At 34.6% G+C, this 19,209-nt stretch overlaps 1 protein-coding gene across 15 annotated transcripts in view; it reads left to right on the forward strand.

Annotated features, from left to right (window-relative positions):
* afdna (afadin, adherens junction formation factor a) overlaps positions 1 to 19,209 on the forward strand; it is a 114,776-nt gene that overhangs the window by 13,156 nt on the left and 82,411 nt on the right. The window lies entirely within an intron of this gene.

Below are 19,209 nucleotides of genomic sequence, written 5' to 3' on the forward strand. Positions count from 1 at the left end.
GCCTGCTGCATAAGAATGGCTGTGACATACACACACAGACACACGCGCACACCAGAGTGTTGTAGCATGCAATGTGCGACTGAGGTTGACGTAATCCTAGCCGATGTGTGGGTGGAAGTTTTAGTTTTTCTGTTTTCCTAAGAGTTTGGGTGGATCTCTCTCTCCGAAAAGAGAGCAGATGTATTTCTCTTCAACCTTATTTTTTCATAAATGACCTGCGCATGTGTGTTGAAAGGGAGAGGTTGCACACTGAGCTACTATTGCTAATCAGTTGTTTGTCCAAGGAGGCAGAGTCTGATGCAAATCCACGGAGTCGGCGTTTAACGTGTTTAGCGCTGGTCATTGTTGAAGCGTTTTCAGTCGTCGCGTGCCAAGTGAAAGCGAAGCTTGTCGTCTTCAGAGCGTTTCTGTCCAAGGCCACATGATGTCATGCGCTAATCTGGATGCTTGTGGCACCAGTCGTACCAGTTTCAGGATATCTGCAGCTTCCATCATGTTTAATAGCTGTTCTTGGTGCCAGAGCTTCTGCAGAATCATTTTTGGTGATGAATCCACATCTGCTGTTATTTCCTCTATTCTGATATTCAATCCATATATGCAAATCTTCATTTTACTTTATAGTTTATCTTGTGTTTAGTCTGAATATTTGCCCTATAGGGTATAACTACTCAAGTTTGCAATATTTATGGTTTATATTAGCTCAGTTTTGTCAAATTGTTATGTTTTTAATAGAAAAACTAATTATAAATTGCAGTAGCACATAATCTCTCAGATATTTTTAATGAAATATAATATATATTATTGATCCCCAAAGGAATTTGCTTATTTGTTGACAAGCTACTCAATCAAAAGTGTGAAAATTTGTAATAAAATATACATAAATATGAAATAAGGCATTTAAATATGACCTAAATATTAAATAAGTTAATGAAAATGTTAATCTACAAATGAGTCCAGAGTAGACTTAAACTTAAAGACAACTTTACCTTAACTAGGGATGCATAATATATCGGCATTAACAATGGTATCAGCCAATATTTGCCATTTTTTATCATGTGTCCAATAAGTATAACTGGCCAGAAATAAATAGCCAGGAATTATTGCGACAAATTAAAATAGTTTTTTTGAGAGCATTTTCAAATAATGTAATAGTGATGGCATAATAGTGCAAATACATCCTCTCAGAGATCAATAAAACTGTAATTTCTAAATCACACTTTAAGACTTTGCATATCTAAAAAACCAAAAAAAGTTTAAATAAAAACCTAAACACAACCAATGCAATGAATAACATTGATTATAGATTTTCTGTAGACAAAAAGGCCCTTTAATAAACATTAATCATTAGAAAAGAAAAATTCTGAAAATTCCTAGTTGGGACTTTTGAAACAAAAAGTTCAAACTAACAACAAAAACACTCCATTTGAATAACTTAACTAGCTTTTCTTTTAATTTATCCTGCTTTTAATTGATTTATTGTTTATTGTGACAGGTTTACTGTTGGCCATTACTGCAGTGTTAATATCGGATATCAATATTGACCTGAATTTTCATGTCAGTGCATCCCTGTTTTTAACAAACTATCATGAAACATGGGCTTCTTTCAGCCAGCTGACCGGCAGTGCATAAAGTAGAAGAGTGTTATTTTCTGAGATGTAGGGCTCTCAGAAAAGCTCCAGGTCAGGAGCGTTGAAGGTAATCCAAGCAGCAGAAATGTGAGTAGAGTGAAAAATATAGTGTCAAATTACTAACAAGGGAAGTTTTGTTTTTTTGTTTTTTCCCCCCAACAATCACCAAAAATATTTCTATAAACAATTTATGATTATGTTTTGTTTAACAGCATTAAAGGGTAATTGATGCACCATATTTTAGCCTCCCCTCCTTTGTTTGTTTCACCTGAGTCGAAACGGGAGACCTGGCCGAGGTGGTCGCCATGGCAACGATCAGTCGCTTGTTGGTGTCGGGTTCCTGTGGCAGAGCGCTGCCATTCACATCTTTGCAGCGTTAAAGCAAACAAGAACCTCCAAGTGTCGTGACTTTACGTGAGTTGGTTGATAAATTTAACATTTTCACTAAAAAAGCACTTTTCCATGTTTATTCTTTTCTAAAATTCTGTAAAATACAACTTTCCAAACAAAGTTTATACTACATTCTCAATTATTTCAGCAAGCTCATTTATTTATAGCTCTTATTTAAATACTGTTCTCATCGCCAAGCAACAGCAGTTAAATAAAGAAGCAAGAAATAGTTGATGCTGTTGATTCAGTACCCAGGAAGCACTGGATCCAGAGAAATGTAGCAGCAATATAACATTTTCTTGGATAGTTAGAAAAAGTGTGAAGAATGTAACAAGTGAAAAATGTATGAGAGTGTTCACCAATTTAAGATGTAATTTATAAAATAGATGAAATCTTTAAAAATAGTTTCTAAGTGGATCAGAAGCTGGTAGATGGAGGGTATAACTGGACTGATTTGTCATTAAATTCATTGCTTGGAGAGAGGAATGCATCGTTTTTACAAGACAAAAAACACTGAGATTGAAACATTTGTTGTTATGCTAGCTACAACAACTACAACTTATTTCTCTTCATTTTATGTTTTCAATTTAACTATATGTGACTTTGTGTTTAACATATTAACTTGCTGTCCTCACCTAAAACGTCCTGTTGTATTTCCAACTGGGAAGTCTGACTTCGTAGTGGAAAATGCTATATTAGTCCCATCTGTAGACGTAATTGAAGTATTGAAGGTATGAATTACTATTTCTAGATCATCAGGCTAAAAGTGGCTGATCTAAATGAGATCTAAGCCTGAAATGAGTCTTTACATAGATCTTGATGTTAGCCGGCTAACAGATGTGATATGACTTAAATTTTTGTTGTTGGCTTAATTTGTTCATCATTCACAGTTAAGTCAGTGAGACAAATGGAGAGTGAAGGGAACTGACAACTGGGTGTCATCAGCATAAACATGAAAATAAATAATATACCTTTTGGTGTTTCTGTAAGACAGAGAAAGAGAGTCCTAGCATGAAACCCTGTGGTACTCCATAGCAAAGAGAAGAGAACCACTGAGGCGCAACACATTGTTTTCAGGAGGAGGAAAGTCCTTTACATCTATGTACGATCTTTAATGTTGTTAAGCAACGAGAGCCGACGGTATTGTCTCAAGATCGTAACAAGACGAAGGAAGCTAAAAGAAACAAAAGCACAACTAATATAGCAACAATCTTTTGTGGCCGTTGCCACTTCTGTAGAGAAGTTTGTTTGGTGGGTAGTCTGGCTTCTTACGACGCAGGTCTCCCATCAATGACAAAAGTCAAATAAAATGTGACTCATCAACTAATTCAGACCAAAGTAAACAAACTGTAGATGTGAAAATGTCTATAGTAGACATTCTTTGACGCGGCAATGGAATTGATATTTCTATTGATGTTAAGAAATTAAAAGTTTAAGTGTTAAGGACAGGCAAAAAAAATAATAAAATTGCGATCTCATCACTCATACTCAAATGTTTCTCCAGGGTTTCAGTTAATTCAACATCAGCCCTGTCACCATAAATTTAGCAGGACAATAAATTGTCCCAGAGGTTATTGCGATATACAATAATATTGTTGTTTTAAAACCATTTTCAAGTAATATGATTGTGATGGGATTATAATGGAAGAATACATTCTAAAAGATCAATAAACTTTAAATTCTAATGATCATTTAACCCTGGAACTGGAAGACATTTTAAATTTACCAAAACAAAACAATAGAAACAACAAATAAAATAAATTATGAAGTCTCTGTAAATGAAACTTGTTTTGCTTTTGTCTGTAAACTATCAGTAATCAAGCTAGATAGTGTCGCACCATTTTCCCTCAGTTATGGACCGTTTCAACCGATAAATGTGTAAACTGCAAGAACCCAGTACATTTGCACAAGTTAAATTCTTCAGATTAAATGAATTAAGATGAAACCGCTGATGGCTGTCCTTGAGCTGAAACTGTTTTCTCCTTTTGTGCAACAGAAATCAGCCTTCTCTCCAAATTGGCCTCTGTGCTGAGTAGCTAAATGAATCCCTGGAATTCGCTCCCAGTAGGATGTTGGACGTTTCTCTGGATGATTAGTAATCCAAAACCCCACAGAGGAGGGAAAAACTTCAACTATGCCAAAGTTACGGCCCATTTTACTGTAGCACACATCCAGATGAGGCCGATATTATCAGATGACCTCTGGGTTTGAGCTGATTTTCACAGGAAATTTTTTTGGTGGGACCGATTCATGCAGGATAATGCAGCTAATGCAGTTATTAGCAGTTGTGCAAGAACCCCAGATCGTACTGCTCCAACTATAATAAGACTTTAAATACTGCATTTCTGCCTGATTTGGTCTGAGGTGGTTCAACTTTGTTTTGTTGGATGTAATCGATTAATCAATTATGATGATTAATTGGATAACAAATATTGACACTTTCTGCAGCTTTTTCATATCCTCTTAAACATTAGATTAGAAATATGTTAAAAGGCAAATAAACAAATAATGAAACTTCCTTTTTAAACAAGAAAATAAACTAATTTTAGCCTAAAATGAGATAACTTAGCAATAGATGCATCTGCAGCTAAATGAATAAATAAATGCTTAAAATAAGCCCTTTCTGCTTCACTTACCATGAATACACTTAACGACTATTTAAGTCAATTAATCATTTCAACCCTAGCTCTGATAGTTTAAATATCCTTTTTTGAATTTGTGTACTCCAGTTAATGATTAATCAAATACTAAATTAGTTCACAATTATTTCAATAATGAATTAATCGCAAATAATCCGATTAGTAGTTTCAGCCCTTGTTCCAATATTGTGAATGTCCTTTTTTCAGTGTATGTTCTCCAGTTAATGATAAATCAACTAAGTTAGTTGACAATTACATCAATAATTGATTAATCCGATTAATCATTTCAGCTCTGGTTCTGATTGTTTGAATGTTCTTTTTTGAGATTGTATATTCCAGTTGATGATTAATCAATTCCTAAATTAGTTGACGGTTATTTCAATAATTGATTATTCATGATTAATCTGATTGTTTCAGCCCTAGTTCTGATAGTTTCTTTTTTTGACATTCTTTTGTGTACTCCAGTTGATTAATCAATTACGAAATTAGCTGATTATTTAAATTTTCAATTAATCACAATGAGATTAATCATTTCACCCTTAGTTCTGATGGTTTGAATGTCCTTTTTTGAGTCTGTATACTGCAGTTAATGATTAATCAATTACTAAATTAGCTGATGATTACTTAAATATGTGATTGAAGCGAATAATCTCAATTCATGTGATGGTTTCAGCCCCTTGTCTGATAGTTTTCATGTCTTGTTTTGAGATTTTGTACTCCAGTTAATGCTTAATCGATTACTAAACTAGTTGACGATTAATCATTAGTCCGATTAATTGTTTCAACCCCAGTTCTAATAGTTTGAACGTCCTCTTCCCCTTGCCTTTGTTTTGTCCAAAAGTCACTCCAGGGCTTGATGTGACAGTTCTTTGGTCGGCCTGCATAATTCAGTAATTTGGTACGTTTTTTTTGTGTACACTCTACATTCTTGAAGCTGCTTCTCCATTCGCTGCACGTGCAGACCTTCAAAAATGCCTCCTAAGGTCACGGCGTTGTGTGCTCCGGCTCGGTGTGTGTTGTACCTGCAGCGGCCCGATCACAAGTTGCCATGTTTAACCAGGTATTGATCTTCCCTGTACATCCACACATGTCCAGGAGCTTGTGACCTTCCTGCCTGTTTTCTGAACTCTGTTTCTGAACTTTTCTTTTTTAGTTACTGAAAAGCAGAAGGGGGAAAAAATCTGAGTAAATGGAGCAGAAGTGAACACTTCCTCTCATTATCCAGCCTGTTTCTGACTGACTCTGGGTTCATGTTCCCACAACATTCGAACTAATGGGCTGGTTTTTTTCTTTCTCTAAACAAGTGTGCTTGCTGAAACCTTTTGAAGTTTATTTGCAAATACTGACTTTAACTTTGTCAGTGTTCAATTAATTTAATGCCAAATTCATATTAAAACACCTTTCAAATGCTAAACTGTACAAATTCAATTTTATAACAGTACCCATTATAACGGGAATATGCACACAAATATCTTGCGAGATATTTCAGATGTTTTTCATAATTTTACATTCTCAAGTTATACCTACATTTTATGAAATTTCTATGTTTTTAGTACCTTAGGACTATAGATGAAATGTAGCTGTTAAATTATTTCTAACTTTTTTACATTGACACGTATTGCAGATGCATTGATTTAATTTGCTTATAGCTGCAGTGTCTAACTGCAGAAAAGGCCAATTAGAGCCAAGAGGAAGGCCTTAACGCTGTCAATCACTGCGTGTATGTGGCACTCACGGCTCCCCTCCTTCTCTCTCTGCTACGTTATAACTAGTTCACCTTAGTCTGTGCTAAAGCAGGCAGGGCTGAGCTTCTCATGTTAGAAATATATTTTTGCTACAAATGTTCAAGTTTTTAGTTAAGAAATGCCATTGTTGCATTTTGATGTTTTCTCATTAAAAAAGAGAAATAATGTGTAAAATAAATGTAAGCAAGTAAATGAAAAATCTGCAAAATATGCATTTTTTTTTACCTGACTAATCATTTCAATAATTGCTTAATCGATTACTAAAATAATTAGTTTCTGCCCTAATTTTTTTCAGCTACTTCATAATTATGCATTATTTTGTTGGCCTACTAGATAAATTGAGATTTGTAGTTTTAGTGAGACAAAATGTGAAAAATTTAAGTGGTTTTAAAGATATTTTTATCGTACTTTGTGTAAATGTGTGAAGACAGGAGTCATTTCCACTCTGCAGCCTCATGGTTGTTAATTCCCACAGTGTTTTCATTCCTTTGGCCTTACTGTTGTGCGCCAACCTTGATCCCTCAGAGTTAGTTATGGAGGTGCTGAAGCAGCGAGCAGGTCCGAGGATTCCTACATGATTTATCCTCTACCTTCACACAATCGCTCTCTGTCAGAGCCACAGGGTGGGCTTTGTGTCCGCCGGGCTGGACGGCTCGATACCGAGGCTGAAACTCACCTGAAACAAAAAGGCTTTTCTTTCCCGCAGCAGAGGAAATGTCTGCGCTTTGTCTTCTCATTGTTTTGGGGCGGCGAGCCTCCGCTGCCCGTCTTTGTTTTTCTGGTGATTCAAGTTGTTTTCTGCTGGGCAGGAAACTCAAAAGCCCCAGTTAGACCAGTTTAGTGCTGTGATATTACTGGAAGTTTGACTTCTTCGTCCAGGACAGGAACTGGGCATTGATTATCTTTTTGTTCCTGCTGTGTATTTTCCTGTGAACGCTTAGAGAAGCCAGTTAGGTTGGTCATGCTAAGTTAACCTGACTCTTTGTTTTGGGCTGTTATTTTGCTGAAAGGTGAACCTCTGTCCCAGTTTCCAGTCTATTTACAGATCTTTTTCTTCTACCATTATCTGGCATTTAGCTCCATCTTCTCACGTTTTACCAGTTTTCCTGTTGATACTGAAGAAAGTGTCTTCCCACTGCATAATACTGGTACAACAACATTTCCCACATAACCAGTAATTACCATGGACCTCTTGGCTGCTTCTTTTTAAATGTTTGTTTTTAGTAATTTGGGACAAATAACAGTCTATGTATTTAGCTCTGTCTTATCAACTTTGACTAATTTTTAAATAATTTCAACATTATTTGAATTTTTTCTTTGTATTTTTATATTTTTTCATGTTTTTAAGATTGAGTTATTCCTTTTAAATGTTTTTATTTATTCATGTTTTATTTTTCAATCATTAGGGGCATTTAACAGGCACTTATTTCTGTTTATTTATTCATTCATTCAAGTTTTTTGAGGGCAAGTTTTTTTTCATACCAAGGTTTTGAATTTTGGCAGCTTTTACTTATTTTTAAATGTTTGTTTTTTTTAAGTAATTTTTTAATGTATCTATTTATTTTTTCATTAATGTTTATTGGGGCCACTAAGGTTTTTTTAAATTTTTTTTAATGATTTGCCTGGTATTTGCTCCATCTTCTCACCAAATCTTACCAGTTTTTCTATCCCTACTGAAGCAAAAGTCTCCCCACAGCATAATACTGCCACCACACTGTTTCCCCACATGACCAGAAGTTCCCACAAACCTCTGGGCTCCTGCTTGGATACGTTTCTCTTTATGCTGTTGGTTGACACTATTGGTTAAAGTCGTAGACGTGCAGACAGTGTCAAATATTAAAAATATTTATGCTGTTGTGACGGCTAATTTTCTCGGAAGCTTAAAGTTACACTCGGTAAGCCTCGACTCTGAATCCCGGCAGTGAAGCTGGAGTCTGGATTTATGCAGCGGTTAATCTCCAGTTCCACTCTTACTGTCATTGTGCAACTCCTCACTTTTCCCCTTCTAGTTCCCGTGGATTCCTTCAAAACTGTAGGTTTAGTTTCTGCCTGGGTTCATTGTTTGATTTTAAGCTTTATTGCATGTTGAACAGTTTGTAGGGGTGTGTGTGCGTGCGTGTGTGTTGGGATGACTTTCGCTTCCTCATATCTGAGATGAAATCTCTGACCAGCTGACCTTAGACAGGCTTAGGGTGGAATCCCCCCATGGTACTGCAGGTGGGGCTGCAACAATATTGACTCAAGAACTCAGTTCATTTTATTAGGCTCATGTTCGTGTGTGTGTGTGTGTGTGTGTGTGTGTGTGTGTGAGAGAGAGAGAAAGAAAGGAATGACGCAGAGCAGCTGGAATCTGCTCCCATTATCCAGAAAGTTTCTCCTCCTCCCTTCTCTTAAAATTAATCTTTTCAATACCGCTAAAAAATTCAAATTCAAATGTAATCTTATGTCTCCATGGTTACAAGGGATTTAGCTATTTACTTAATTAAAGACAGACCAGCAGTATCACTTTCTGCTATGAAAATTAGATGGAGAATTTACATTTTTATGTTGGGTTTTTTTTTCTCCAGAAAACGTCAGTGTTTATAAAAACTTGATTCATTCCTTCAGTTTTTGAGCATTTTTATTTCAGCTGGATTCAAACTACTTACGTTTACTCTCTTACATTTACTTTCGTAACTTTTTTAAGCAGTGTGCTATGAGGTGTAGTCATCCTCTACCACACTTTTCATTTATGCTGGAGTAATGTTTTAAAGTAATTTATATTTATACAATTTTTGTTGAAGTTTTCACACAATCTTTGTTGTTCTGATGATTTCTATCTGCTGACATTGTAGATATTGCCACTGCAGGGCTGGCAAAAGTTTTATGGGGCCTTAAGCAGAATAATTTGGGGGCCCATCTTTCTGTTTAGGACCTCATCACCACTAATTGGCCAAGGTTAACTGCAATCATAGATGGATGTTTGCTGTTTGCTTTGCTGTATTTGTGAACAAACTGAGCTCAAAAAAAAGTTGAAGCATCAAAGTGTTACCATGATAAAACAATCAAATGTTGATGCTTAATTTTTGCACTTTTACAAAGTCAACTTGTAAATACTTTTAAATCTAGCATGTTTTAAATTTATCAGTGCTGAAACATTCTGAATAAGCTGAGCGTTATATGTTGAGGACTACTTGTGCCTTGGGCCGGCTCTGTCTCACCATTTTAACTAGAGAAGCGTGAGAAAATTAAATAATTGAAAATGTCTTAAAGTGAATAGTTATGCATGTGAATTTTTTTTCTATAAAACTGGAGATGTTTGCATAAAATCTTTTTCTTGAATAAATACATAAAAATATTTTTGTTATTTAAATGTTTAATAATTGCATGTTTTGCTTCCTGGTCTTGTGCTGGGGTAGATAATAAATTTATTTTTAAATAAAATAAATTACCAGAGAATAATTTACTTAATGGGGGGAAAATACTACCATTGTGTAATTTAACACATAAAAGAAAAAAATATTAAAAATGTAATTAAATTTCCCCACATGATTATTTTATTTAATATTAAATTAGGATTTTTAAGCATATATTGTAAATATATATTATATATATATATACACATTTCTTTCAACAAAGTTTTATTCAAATAAACATGTAAAATTTAAAAAGCCAATGATGGAGAAGTTTGGAGACTAAGGGAGAAAGTTAAATATATTTTTAAATGTTAAATATGGATACATTTTTGACTAGTTCCAGATCACTGTGGGTGGGGGGCCCATCTCAGATTATCCTGCCCCGGGCCCAGAAAAAGCTTCCAGCTGCCCTGGAAGATCGTCTCGGTTGTGAATGCTTCATGTTAGATTTATGCGGCGAAGCCTTTTGAGTTCTTTATGCCATGATTTATTTATTTGACACTAAAACCAGCTTATTGAACGATTGCCTTGGTTATAATTTAACTTCGGTTTTTTTCAGTGTAATATCTTGAAACGCAGACATGCAGCTCTGTTCAGGCTCAGTGGATGAAACATCACACTCCAAGGCCTAAAGTGGTTCACTGGCTCAGATAAAGAGCTCTGGTTAGTTTCCTTGCCACCTGATAACCCCCTGCCTACCACACACACACACACCCACACACACACACACACACCAAAAGACGTGCTGTTTTTATGGTTGAAAGGAGATGTGGAGGAAAGATAAACATAAACAAGATATAACGGTGTGTGCAAGTGTTGACGGTTGTTTCTGATTAAAACTTGGATTTTATTTTCTTCTTGTTTCTCTGCTTGTTGCATGTTTTGAATCAGTGCTTCTCTGCTTTTGAAATCAAAAGCAGTTTGTAGTCCTTCTAAAAAAAAAAAAAAAGGGTCCCTTTTGTTGGCTAACCAGGCGGGTTGTTATATTATAATCATAGAAAAACAATGAGGGAGCAAATGAGACTTTGAAGCTGATACCTGTGAGCATCTTCTGAGAAAAATGCAACAGCCCCAAGTATTTATGAATGTTTTACAGTTCTGATGGGTGCTAAATTTAACAGCCTGCAGCCAGAGTTAATACACAGAGCACAAAAGACTTTGATGGAAAAATATATAAATCATTTCACATAAAAAATTGTGGATCTTGTACTTCTTTTATGCTTATATCTGTTGCATTCTCTTCATAAAAACAAAGTGTTTGATTCTTTAAAAAGCCATAATCAAAGTTAGTTTGAGATCTTGATCTCTAAAATGATTTTTTTAGTTTACAAAAAGAAAAAAATACAAGTTCTGATTCGCCTGAAAGAAAAGTTTGTAATGTAAACAAGTAAAGCAGGTTGCATAAGGCTGTCACAATAGGCAATAAATCATTTAATTACATGATAAATTGAAAGGAGTTAAATAATTTCCATTTGTATGATTTATCATTTTTCTTTTCTCTCTTTCTACCAAAAACTGGTGTTTTTTTCTCAGCTAGCCTTTTTTGAAGGACAACTTTGTTTACAGAGACTTCATAATTCATTTTATTTGTTGTTTCTGATTTTTAGATTATATATTGTGGATATTTCAAATGTTGTCCATTAGAACTTAAAGCTTGTTGATCTTTGAGAAGCTGTTCTTCCATTATTATGCCATTACCATTATATCACTTGAAAATTGTTTCAAAACAACAATTTTATTGTCTATTGCTGTAAATTCTGGGAAATTTAAGTGAAACATCTCATATTTTTGCCTGTCCTTAATACTTAAACTTTTAATTTCTTAAAGTTTTACTTGGTTAGGTTGCATTATTACCATAGATGTTTGGTTACTATGGATTGAATCCGGTGATGAGTTTATCTTGTATAACTTTTTCCAGTGGTTTGGTTCAGTTTCTTAAAGAGAAACCATTAACCAGGTGAGGGATGAGCAGCAGGTGGAACCGGTTTCAGTTGGCCAGTGTGTGAAATCGACTCACTTTCTCATACAAACCGAGACCTGACCTTTGACCTCTGCTGTTGGAGAACTTTGACCTGGAGGTTTTTTTTCCAGAAAGCTCCGTGGGTGGACTTAAGGTTGTCTGTTTAAAGCGGATTTCCTCGCCACAGCGGTTCTTTTGTCTCAGTCTGGCAGACATTTTACATTTAATCCACTTGTGTTTAGTGTAACTTTTACAACTGGGCGTACAGCATTCCTGAGCTGAAATGAAAGAGATAAAAATATGTGTGTGTGTATGTGTGTGTTGGAGCTTTTTGAAATGAAAACATGCAGCACATGAAGGAGGATCTTCAGTGTTTTTGTTACTACTGCTCAGACCGAACAGAGTCCATTAAAATACAGAGTTGTTGATCCTACGAATGTTATGATAGAAACAAAACTTATTCATCACCAACTTATAGATTTTAACCCGAAAATATAGTTATATTTCATAGTTTTTTCAGTATTTGACTAAATTAGAATTTATAGAGCTTTATAGTAGGACTGTTAATTTGTATATTTACAGAAGTTATCCAAATAAACAAAACAGTATGCCATCTTTGTATTCCAGTTATATTCCTTAAAAAAGCTATTATTTACGAAAGTAATGATCAGGATTATTTATGTCTCATGCTGGCTTCCATACCTGATTACAGTGAAATAACGCACCTCACTCCATTATTATCACATGTTGTAAAACAGTAACCATACTGTTTTGTCCCATTTCCTCACCAGTGACTTAAAAAAGCAGTCAGCTCCAGAGTTTTCATTCAGATAACGTTTGAGTCGCTAGGCTAATGCTAGCCTTATTGCTCTCTGTTTTGGTATGACTCTTTGATATAGATTTGGTTTGTAACATTTCATTATGCTTAATGGTTCATGAACAAAACTGGGAGAAAAAGTTGTTTTTGTTTTATAAACCTGTATAAATCTCACACTTTTGCAAAACCAGCAATATAATACGCCCTGTGTGAATTACAGTTTTCCCAGCTGCGCACACAAAATATAGGCAGAGATTTGCCAAATGTAGCAAAATGAGACCCTGCTGCTCACAAAATTAACAGATTTTTTTCTGCCAAAAAAAGATTGTAACTGGTTTAATAGCTAGTACTCATACAGTTCTAGAATTGGATTTTAGATTAGTTGTGTGTGAAATTGGTCATTTTTGCGAATTTGCTTCCTGAGCTAGTAACTAAATCCAGATGTTTCTGGGGTATGTGCAGAGAGGCAATAAAATAAATCTAATTCCTGGAACATTTGTAGTGCCAAAGAAACAACTTTTTTAAGAAGACCAACTCCATCAGGTCATCACAAAACATAAAATAAATGCAGTTTAAATAAAGAAGCGCTTATCGGTTAGCCTGTTTGTTTGGTTGTTTTCCTCTCAGTGCAAAAACACAAAATCCTACCAACTAATTTTGGTCTAGTTTCTTGGTACCCTTGAAATGAGGCAAAACTAACTTACTAGTAACTTTTCTGCAAGAAATAAGAACTTGTTTTAAGTCAATAATCCCTTAATATTGATGAAGAACTAGTTCAATTGGCAGATTATTTTCACTTATAACAATACACGTTTCTCATATTATAAGTGAAATAATCTGTCAATGGAATTACAGTAGTACTCATAACAATCTCTTATGTCTCGCTGAAAAGTTACTTGTAAGTTAGTTTTGTCTTATTTCAAGTGTACTAAGATATTTGCACTAAAAGCTAAACCATTCATATTTAGTAAGATTTTGTTTTTACAGTGCTTTTAACTGAATTTTTACTTTAGAGATGCAGAAAAAAAAATCAATTCCTAGTCCTGGGAATTCTGAATCAATTCCAAATACACAAATACCAATTAATATTTAAATATCTATAAAAAAAAATTTCAAAAATTCTTCGATTGTATTTTTTATTCAAGAAAAAGCCAGTCAGCTAAACTAATCTTATTCTGGTAATTTAAGTTGGAGATTTTTTTGCAGAAACCTATTTTTATTTATAAAATGATGTATGGAACCTTATATCATTTAAGTAAATGTTATATTTGTTTACAGTCTTTTGTTTCTTGTCAGTCACATAATTTAAACAGAATCTATAAATGAATAGAAAAATTGGTTTCTATTCAATTCTATATAGTTCAAAAATTATAGTTTTATTTGAATTGAAAAATTGGTTTCAGAATTAAAAATAGTTTCTGAATCGAATCATGAGCCTAAAAATTGGAGTTGTATTATTAAACGCTGAAAGATTCACATCTCCAGTGTCCTGGTCTTTTTTCTTATCAGATAAGCTGAAGTATCTTCAGTTCTGCATATTCTGCTAGAAAATCTCCTTCATGTTTTTGTCAGAGAAATGTTGCATTGACTGCAGCCACGTTGTTGATCATTAAACACCCTGATAGCAGAAGTCACAAATATCTCTGCATGTCAACTTCCAGCTTAGACACACTTTAAATCTGCCAGATAGCAGCTATCTGCAGACTTGACCTACTTTCTTTCTGGATCATAAATAGTTCTGTCTCCGAAGCTCGCAGGTTTAGCGTGAAGCATCAGTCATTGTGTGTGAACATCTTTGCTTTACGCGGTGGAGACGAGGGATTAAGATGCAGCACAGAGCCCTGCAGCGCTCTGACTTACAGTAATTACTCCGAGTTGGTTCATTTGCTCAGATTACAGATGAATATGTGTGCATAATTAGGAAAAAATTATTTAATGTATGCAGCAGGAGGATAAAAACATCTTCATTCAGGATATTTTGAGATTCAAGTAAAAAAGAAAAAAAAAGTCAGTTCCATGGGGGAATAAATTAGTTTTTATCTTTTGGTTTCTGTTGAAGATATTCTACTTCTGGATGTGTATCGTATATAATTAATAACATAGTTAATGTGATAAAGATAATCAAAAAATGTGTAGATTTAGTTTTAATGACTACTTCTGCTTTTTATAATTGTGTTGTAGTTTCCTTGTTTTGTATTTGTTTGTATTGATTAAACTTTTTAGACAGTGTGTGTACCGTAGTTGAGTAATTTTAACCTTGTTTTTATAACCTTTATTTTGAGACATTGACACTTTATCGCTATTTATAACATAAATATAGAGCAAAAGTTTGTTGCAAGGCTCCATTAGTACTAAAATAAGTAATAAGCAAAACAAAATGAGCATTATCCAGGGAGAACAGAAATGTCAATATGCATTGTCCCCACCAAACAACTTAAAAGTAAATTAAATCATTATTTTGATGCTTTTTATGTGTTAACCTCTGGTCTTTCTGTGCATCTTAACAAAAATCCAGAATGAAAAGTTCAACCCTTGATTTTTTATTTTTTTAATAGCCACAGCTCTTGTCTTTGGTTGTTCAGGAATGGGGAATGTTGCACAGAGGCATGCAAACATGCATGCAGGGTACAAGTATGCAGCTCTGGGCCAATAGCAGTAGTTGAGTGTGTGTGTGTGTGTGTTCCAGTGAACTTGAGTAAACTTGTTTGTTGATGAGTCAATTCTACAAAGTTGATCCAACTATCAGGGCTTCCTTAAATTGTCCTATAACAATTGGCATTACTTGATGACTGGATTTGACCGTATTATGTAATTGGATCTGAATCTTTACTCTGTGACTGAGTTTAATTGGATTGGGCTGCATCAGAAAGGGGTGGTGCACCCAAGAACTAGGAAATAAGATGTGTCAGGTTTGCTATTGTATTCATATGAAGTAGATTAGGTTTCCCTTAGTTGCTGTTGAGTACTATGAATCTACATTACTTGCTTTCTGCTACAAAAAAAGATAATTTCTCAGATTCTAATTGGTTGAATTGCAGCAGAAAGTGGGGCTGGACCAGGGAACCATTCCTACAAGAACCACAGCTGCATGAATATTTATATTTCAAGCTTACAAAGATAAACAGTGATTAATCTGATTAAATATTTTACTCGATTGACAGTCCTATCAGTAATATAAGTGATTCTTATTAGCTTTCTAGTTTTAGCTTCATTTTGATGCTAGAACAATAAATATAACCCCTGTAGTTCATGAGATATATAAAATTAACTTTTGGCATGTCATTTTGAGCAGCTTTACTTCAAAAACACAAAATATCACCAAGTAATTTTTGTCTAGTTTCTAGTGCAAATATCTTAGTTCACTTGAAATAAGACAAAATTAACTTGGAAGCAAATTTTCATCAAGACATAGGAGCTTGTTTGAAGTCAATAATTTCTTAATATTGATTTTAAAAGTACTAGTTCTACTGGCAGATTATTTCAAGGGAAAATGTCTCGTTACAAGTGAAATAATTTGCCAATGGAACTAGTCCTTTTAAAATCAATATTAATGAATTATTAGCTTAAAACAAGCTGTCATTTCTTGCTGAAATTTACTTGCAAGTTAATTTGTCTTTCAAATGTACTAAGATATTTGCACTAGAAACCAGTTGGTAAGATTTTGTATTTCTGCAGGGTAAGGGGTTAACTTGAACCTTGTTTGCTTATTAAGTATAAAATTATTAAGGTCTTGCTTCTTCAATGAAGCTGAAAAGTTTTAATGAGTAGCCTGGCGCTAACAGAGCTAGCGTCAGTTGTAAAGAAGAGCAGCAGCTGGCGTTTTGTAGCATTTTGCTAATTTTTTTTGGGTGCCATCTGGTGTTCAGAGTTGAGTTGGACACATTAAATGCAGCAGTGATGCTACTGCATTGAACTTGAACTGCGTGTGTGTTTGGACTGGGCCGTTGTGACTGCGGTCCTGCAGCGTTAATTATCCACTTCTCTCTTTCTGAGCCTGGCTTTGTTTGAAACCAAGAAGACTAGTGTCTCCACAGTAACAGTTACTAACGGTTACGCAAGCTTGACAACGGCAACCCGCGATGACCCACATTCCAGCAGTAAATCACAACACACACAGAAACACACATTCCTGACTCCACCCGTCGCCGCCGATCGAAACTGTGCTCAGCGTTTCCACTCCAGCAAACAAACGAGGGAAAGAAAGTGTTGCTGTGTAAAAAAATGTAAACATCCCTATCAGTTTCCTGCCTTTTCTTGCGTCTTTTGAGTTTTGTTTTTTTTCAGTTTCTGAATATGTCTGACTCCATAACGCTCCCATCTCACGTTAGTTCAGGGTGTCCAAACTTTTTTTATTGAGAGCCACAACTGTGAAGCTAAAAGTAGCTGTGGGCCACAAAAATTTAGTATTTTTTGGTATGAAAAAAGCTAAAAAGATTCCATTGTAAAAACAAACTAAATATGCAATATTTTGATGTGTTTGCAGGTGTTTTCTAGGCTAAAAGAACACGATCCATGTCTCTTTTTCGTTTTTAAACATTCACATTTAGCCTTGTTTCATAAATAGGTGCCCCCCCCCCCTCCCTCTCCCTACTTTCAAGTAAAAGTTGCTGGAGGCAACAAACAATTATTTTAGTTATAGATTAATACATTTTTCAGTCAACTGATTTTTCTGCCGATTAATCACATAAAAATTGGCACATTTAACCACATGGCACATTGGTTAAATTTCTCATTTAACCACTTAAGTTTTTTTTTTTTTTTTACAATACTATAAATACATTAAAATCTGCACATGAATTCCTTTTTTAAATAAATGGGGTTTTTTTGTGTGCCTAAAACAGAATAAAATGTATATTTTTTGTACAGTTTTGGCTTTATTACTGCTTCAAGTGTGTTGTAATTTCAGCAAAATGGCCTTTTTTAGTATAATTTAGTTAACAATTAATCGATTACTAAATTAGTTGAGGATTATTAAATTAATCGTTTCACCCCTGCTTTGTACTATCAAAATGATGGCAAAAAATGTAGTTGACCAAAGAATATTTTAATTTGTCTTTGGCCTTTTTTCACTTTAATTTGTTTTAAGTTCATAAAGCTGTGCTATTTGTGAATTGTGGACCACACAGAGTTTTTCCAACGGCCACAAATGACCTCCGGGCCGCACTTTGGACACTCCTGCCTTAGATGGTTGTTCAAATGCTGACATGGCGTTTTTTAATTTAATATTCAAACACTGACAGAGGAAATGTGTCCTCAGCTGACATCCTGGTTTCCTGTAAATTCAGGTTATTTCCTCTTTAAATTTTTTGTCAGACTTACTTCATGCCACAAACCTGCAAAATCATTTATTTTCTCGCTCAGATCTGTTTTTCTTTGGTTTTTGATACCAGATAACGCTTGCATAAGGAGAATGGAATGCTGGGAATTTGAGAGATGATTCTGGTGTCGTCTGTGATGAAACATGAGGTCAAAATTTTTATTTTTACTGCTGTGCGCTCCAGCTGCATCAGAAAACGACGGCATGTTTACGTTTCAGGCTTTTCTGCTCCATCGCTGTAGGAAACAAACGGCCGTGTTTGAACTTCCATCCGTGTGTTTGCCTGCAGGAGAGATTTCCTTAAACAAGCGCCGCGAACCAGAGGGGGGGGAGGTTAGATAATAAAGTTGAACCGAAGTTAATTGATTCGATTTACAGGTCAGGGAGGAAGTGGGCTTTTCCTGGAAATTACTGTCATTTGCTTTTAATTACGGGGAAAATGAAGATTTCCTCTCAAAACGAACTCAAGAGATTTAATTTGAAACAATTTACCTTTAAATTCTTCAATTTAAACCTGTAAAGTTTCTGACCTGGTTAGTTTTGTTTGAGTTTTTAATTCCTCCGTAATAGGAGTTTGGCTTTTTTCTCATTCACTTCAAGATTTTTCTACTTTTGGTCTCAAATTCTACTGCAAATCTAAGAAACCAATAAAGTTGATATACTTGAAAAAGAGTTTAATTAAAAAAATAAACTTATCTGAAAATGTCAACAATCACAGTCCATACATGAATGTGAGTTTCCAAAATGTGGCCCGGGGGCCATTTGTGGCTCCTGGAATGATTGTGTCTGGACCAGTTTTTTTATTTTTGTTTTTGTTTTGTTTCGACTCAAATTAGACATTAAATTAAACAGATAAGGCAAAAATAATTGTGGTAGAAAAATAATTTACCACAATTTTTTTTCCCCATTTAACTCAGATCTTCTTACTTTTGCAAATTGCAATCTGTCTGAAAAAATAAGCCTTTCCATCCTTTATAACAATTATTTGTCTTTAAATAAACTTTTATTTTTTTATTTGAAAAGATCGCATTTGTTTGACTTCTACTCAAAAGTTGACTTGGCTAAAGCAAGCATATTCAAAGAAAGTGCAATAAATCCTGATTCTACTGCTCAGGAATTACATATTGTTTATTTTTTTCAATAGATGCCTAGAAAATTAGCTAAATTTCTTTAAGTCAAACATGCAAAACTTTTAAAGTTTTGAATCTGTAATAATGCATATGCGTTTCTGACTATTTTATTTGTTTAATTAAAGTATTACATGCTTAGTTTATTGTTGATTAGGTACAATAAATCCTTTTGACTTGCCCATTTTGTC

This window comes from Xiphophorus hellerii, chromosome 15 (assembly GCF_003331165.1).
Source record: "Xiphophorus hellerii strain 12219 chromosome 15, Xiphophorus_hellerii-4.1, whole genome shotgun sequence".
Lineage (NCBI taxonomy): Eukaryota > Metazoa > Chordata > Actinopteri > Cyprinodontiformes > Poeciliidae > Xiphophorus > Xiphophorus hellerii.